The following is a 5,741-nucleotide window of genomic DNA, read 5'->3' on the forward strand; positions in this document are numbered from 1 at the left end:
CCGGGGCTGGCCGAGAGGATGCGGGAGCAGCAGCCACGTTTAGGTGATGCTGAGCTGTGAACACACTCCACGGGGTAGATGTCTAAAGGGCATGTCCAGCCACTGAGGGGTTTCTCCTGCACTTTTCTCTCGTTATTATTAAGTCTCGCTGCTTCAGAAGATGAGAAGTTACCAGACAGGGCATCGCTGAGGCCAAGCCCATTGCTTCCAAAACCCTGTGCTAAATGCCTGTTTTCAGCAGCCAGAGCTGATCTGGGTTGTGGGGCCTGAAAACTTTAAGATTTGATTTGGAGCGAGTTCCCAGAAATCCGATCTCTTGGCAAAGTCTGAGTCTCGAGCTACGACGTTGGCCAAGCTTAGTCAGTGCTGCAGGAGCACCAAGAGCTGCAGCTGACCTACAGCTCCGCACATGGGAAGAAAAAAACCGTGGCTCCTTGGCTTGTGCTATTCACGCTTCGTTGATCACTTTAGTTACTTCTCTGCTGCTTCAGTCATGTCACATCCGGAAAACTATTGTAGTGAGACTGGCAAATGCAAAAGGGACCATTGTTCAGACAGAGAAACTGAAGGAGTCAAGAGTTCTGTGTGTCTGAAGCAGGTTGTGCACAGGAACACGAGGAAAAGATGCTGCAGCTCAGCGTGCCGTGCTCAGGCCGATGTCCACCACGCCAATCCAGGCTGGTGACGTTCGGTGCCACCTCTTGCTGGAAACATGTGACCTCAAATAAGGCTTATTCCATCTGCTCTTCTCCTGAACTCTTCTGCAAAGATAAAGCTCGGCTTGAAGGTTTACAAAACCAGTTAAGCAGTCACTTCATTTTCCAGTGGCTGTAATGGTGGCATGTTTATTTTAGTGTTGCTCGCTCTTCCCCAGCACACACAGCAGAGCTGCAGCCAGGATCACATTTAAGCAGGGGCCCCTTCTGTGAGAAGGAGGAGACGGAAAAACACGCCGCGCTCTGGGTCCGCGAGAGCCAGAGCTGAGCAACGGAGAGGGCTGCAGGCCTGTCCGCGCAGGGAGGAGATGGTGCTCATTAAAGTGGAGATAACTCATCACAGTGAACAACACGCTCCTTAGAGTAGCTCTTTATTTTTGCAGGGATGCATTGCAAATTCCTCCCAACACCTCTCCATTCAGTGGATTGATCCCAGGTAATGATGATGGTCGCTGCTGTGACTACAGAGAAGGGTCACAGCTGGTCACTGAGCTACCAGCCAGAAGAGGCCAAGGTGAAATTGGGGATAGTTCAATGCTCTAAAATTGTTCACTAATTACCTTGTTATTACCTGTCCTGGTTTCGGCTGGGATAGAGTTAATTTCCTTCCTAGTAGCTGGTACAGTGCTGTGTTTTGGATTTAGGATGAGAACAATGTTGTGTATATTCTTCTATTATTATTATTATTATTAATAATTATTATTATTATTTTCCCTTCCTTTTCTGTCCTACTAAACTGTCTTTATCTCAACCCATGAATTTTACTTTTGTTTTCTGACTCACTCCCCCATCCCACTGGGGCGGGGGGTGAGTGAGCAAACGGCTGCGTGGTGTTCAGCTGCCTGCCGGGTTAAACCACAACATCATTACCTTAATACACTTATTTGGTGGGACACTGCCTTAAGTTAATGGAAGTTAAGCACGTGCTTAAAAATAAAGGAGTACGTGACTATTACCAGATCAAGGCACGAAGAGTCTCATTAGCGAGCGGCTGCACACACCTGCAACCCCCGTCATAAACCACCGTCAAGAAAAGCAGGCACGGGCTGTGAGACAGCCGAGACTCAACTTTTTTCCTAAGCTCTATAAAACATGATCGGACAGTAAGGAACCAGCAGATTTTCACAGCTCTGAATGCTCCAGCAAACCCCTCCTTCATTCTCTGTTAGGCTTAATATTATTAGGCAAAAAACTATTAAAGTAAATTTACTCACCGAAGTCTGCTCAATTAACGTATAACAAATATTGAATCTCCTCTATGTTTCTGCCCAGAGGCATCAAATGTTGCTTTAATGTAAATAACAGCTGAATTTTTTTAAAATGATTTATTGAGATTAAATAACCTGGCAATGCATTAGTTCCTTTTACACCACCAGGGAAAGTCTCTTTACTGGCATAATCATCATCAAGCAGCTAATTATCTCAGCTCCCACCCAGTGCCCCCGCAGTGGACATGCTCCAGAAGCCCCGATGCCACCCCCGCTGTGCTGCCATCATCAAGCGATTCAGGTTTCTATTCTTCCGACATACGTAACTATACGTTTGCCACCAGTGTCACAGTCACACAGCCTGGGCTGCAGTAGGTCAAATGCTTTAAGGAAAGTTCAGCTGCTTTTACAACACGGCTCTGGCCCACCGGTGTTACCGTATACAAGTGCCAGGCTGCTGGGTCTGTACCTGCTGTGCCGTCACCAAAACGGGCCAGTGGCAGAGGCTTCAGCCTGGGCACAGCACAGCTCTGCCCAGCCACCGTCCCGTGGAGTGAGCAACCGCTCTGCCACCGAAGCTGGAGGAGATGTCCCCTGAGCTGGCCCACGGACTGGAGATGGCGTCCTTCACCCAGCACACACTGCTGTTGCCTGTGGCCGGTCTGCTTCAGTGATGGCTCAGCAAGGTCCACAGCTTTCCTGGAAGAGCATCATGGCAACCACCAAAATGACCAAGTTGTCCATTAGCACAGGGTGCAGGAAGGCTCTCTGCATTCTCCAGGCACTGTGCCTCTGGTTGGTAGGATGGTCAGGGTGGGTTTTTTCCCCAACAGATCTCATTACATTTCTAGTTCTATCTACTAGAGGTGGATACCAGCCAGGACACCCAGGCAGGCATTGCTCAGCACAGCTGGAGCAGAGCAGGACGCGTTGCCAGCCTGTAGCCAGTCCAGCCTCTCCGGTGCAGGAGTTTGGCTCCCGACTGGCAGGAACTGAGTCATGTCCTGCACGTACCTGGCATCTCCCCACCAACCCCTGCAGTGACCCCGCAGAGATCACCCAAGCAGAGGCACTGCTGCCCCTGAGCTCCCATCGAACGAGGAGCGTACAGCAGCAGCCAAGGCTTAATTCAGCATTTGGGGTGATTAGACTTGGGGCAGGAATGGGGGAGAATCCCCCGCCGTCCCTGAGCAGCCCAGAAGGATGAACAGGTCAAAAGGTTGTGGTGGACACACCTGCTCTCCTGGTGCTTGGTGCAGTCTGGTGGTGGCCCTGTCCATGATGCTGGCCTGGGCCCTGGCTGAAAAATTACTGGGTAAATAAACCCGAGGTTAGCAAAGAGCAGAGCCAATAGCAAACAGTTTGTTTTACTGAACACTTGAGGTGTGTTGCTGAACAAAAGAGTGATCTGCAAGCTGAGAAACTGCGTCAGCGCTTGCCACCATGTGCTCAACAGCGCTGTGGCGCAGGGCCCGCTGCGCTGGGCAGCATTCAACCACGCAGCCCTTGCCCTGCGCAGGGGCAGGCAGGCGGGAGGTGACCCCTTTGACTGTCACCTGCAGAGTGGCACAACCCCCTTACATTCGTTCACCACGGCAGCCCTGTTCCCAAAGTCCTTCCCTACCTCTCTGCTACTGCGCCACTGTTGGATACACAAAAATGAGCCCCATCATCTCTGCTACGGTCTGAAGACCTGCCCCTGGTACCTGGCAAATACACTGTGGGTCCTGGCTCTCCAGATGTCTGCAATAGGATGTCCACCTGCCCAGGCATCAGCGCTGTCCCCCGACCTCGCTGGGTGCCCGAGTAAAATCCCTGAGGCTGGCTGAGATGCAGCGTCTAGCAACAAAAAGATGTTAGGAGGAATCCAGCCTGCCTCGGTCAGGCTTCGTCTCGCCAGCGGCCCCCAAAAGGCTGCAGGGCTGCCAGGCTGTGCTGGTGAAAGCTGCACACGGACACCGGGTGTTTAAACACTTCTCTTGTGTATGTAACACAATGCTGAAGTTGCAGCATTAACTTTTCCATCAGGAAAATTTTCTCTCATGACGGAGCCTCCCAAGCTTGCTTAGTCCAAGCATTTGAACGGGACAACTCTGCCTTCTGGAACCTTAACTGGGAAGAGCCAGGAGGGACCCAACCCTTGTCCTGGCATCTTTGGAGTCTCTGGGATGGTGTAGGGGAGCGCTTTGAATCAGGCAAGGCATAGCTCTAAACCTGCACGCGTCGTGTGGTCAACCTCAGTCTATACCGACCCCACACAGACGCGCGTCCGTCAGCAGAGCTGCAGTTCAGCAGCAGAGACACCGGAGTCCCTGCGCCCCAGCCTGATGGGAGGGTGCTGCGCCGCTCTGCTCAAGGAGTTTGGGCCAGTTCTCCCACTTCCAAACCCCAGCGCAAGATCAGCCTTCGATGAGCAATTTCAGTACTTAAACTCCGAACTCACAGGTATCTTGTGCTGAGGCCGCATTTGATGGGAGCAGTGGGGAGACACAGGCGTGATGGCTGTGCAAGGGATGCTGCAGGCAGCTTGGGTCCTCTCTGCGCTCCCGGTGCCCAGAGCTGTGGAGGGAGCCCTGGGGGCTGCTGCTCCCCGCTGCTCCCCCTGCTTCCCTCCCTGTTCTGCCCCGTGCCCAGGCTGCCGGATGCAGGGAGGTGAGCAGATGGAGAGTTTGCAGAACTCGGACTACGCAGGTGCTCTGATACAAACAAGCAGTGATAATTTATATGTTTCTATTTTAAGTGTGAAGGAAAATACACAGACACCTCCATTCACAAGGGGAGAGAGCAGTTTGGCTGCCAAGCGTCGTACCCTTGTCATCTACTTGCAGCTGTACTTTGCATCTTGCTCTTTTTTTTTTTTCTTGGAGCTATAACAGCATGAAATAAGCACATTGCTGCCGTTCTGTTTGCTCCACGCACAGCCATGGAATAGAGATCACATACCAGCTGAAATATCCTGGCCAAACATTTTAAATTAATCATAAATTGCACCTTGGGGGGGAGATAAAAAAAGAAAAAGCTGTGCTTTTTAACCAGGAAGGAGTTGGCGGTGAGAGTGAGAAATCTGATTAGCGGTTACGGTATCAGCCAAGGAAGCAGGACATCTGCGTCTGTCCACATCCAGTTGTAGACAAATCACTTCCTCCCACATCTGTCCCTATTGTGCGCAGGGGACAGCAGCAGTGTTCCCCACTCGAACTCCCGGCCTTCCGCCGGTCGGGTTAACGCAAACACACCAGCACCCACAGCTCAGGTGAGCACACGGGGGTTATTTGGAGGGGCAGGAGGCATCCTGGGAGGGTGCCATGCTGGGAGGGTACTCCCAGCACCCTCCATTTCTGGCTGCTGGGAGTACCTCTCCCACTGCCTGGTGCTTCCATGGGGAACCTGAGCGCCTGCGGCAGCTCAGCCCCTGAGCACCCACCCTCCAGGGGATGGAGACAGCCCTGAGCGCTGGCTCACGGCCATCCTTAACCTGCCAGGAAAAGCTGAATGGAAAGAAGCGAGCGCTCGCAGGGCGACAGCCCTCCCCTGGTCCCAGTGCCAAGAGCACGCACGCACCGGGGAGCACCCCACCCCACGCAGGCGGCCCCGCTGTTGTGCAACCCTGGGTAGTGACATGTAAGAGAGAACACCCAGCCCTCGCAACGCAGCCCGGCTGCGGGCTGCTGTTCAAGCCTTGCCTTCAAAAGGGAGGCCGGTATGCGAGTGCTGCTCTGAGCTTTGAGCCTGGCTGCTTGGGGAACCCAGCCTTGCCTTGGCTCCCATCCTCACAGAGTGAGGAGGAACAACTGGCTGCTCGCCCCCCGGTGCTGTT

At 52.9% G+C, this 5,741-nt stretch overlaps 2 protein-coding genes across 2 annotated transcripts in view; one reads left to right on the forward strand and one right to left on the reverse strand.

Moving 5' to 3' along the window:
- Positions 1-2,749, forward strand: part of ZSWIM7 (zinc finger, SWIM-type containing 7) — a 22,000-nt gene extending 19,251 nt beyond the window's left edge. Inside the window, exon 6 of the transcript XR_663816.1 lies at positions 2,737-2,749. The gene's annotated coding sequence lies outside the window, so the exon portion shown is untranslated. The remainder of the gene's footprint in view (positions 1-2,736) is intronic.
- ADORA2B (adenosine A2b receptor) overlaps positions 1-5,741 on the reverse strand; it is a 19,246-nt gene that overhangs the window by 2,972 nt on the left and 10,533 nt on the right. The gene's annotated exons all lie outside the window — the stretch shown is intronic.

The sequence above is a fragment of the Pygoscelis adeliae genome, unplaced genomic scaffold (assembly GCF_000699105.1).
Source record: "Pygoscelis adeliae isolate BGI_AS28 unplaced genomic scaffold, ASM69910v1 Scaffold347, whole genome shotgun sequence".
Taxonomy (NCBI): Eukaryota; Metazoa; Chordata; class Aves; order Sphenisciformes; family Spheniscidae; genus Pygoscelis; species Pygoscelis adeliae.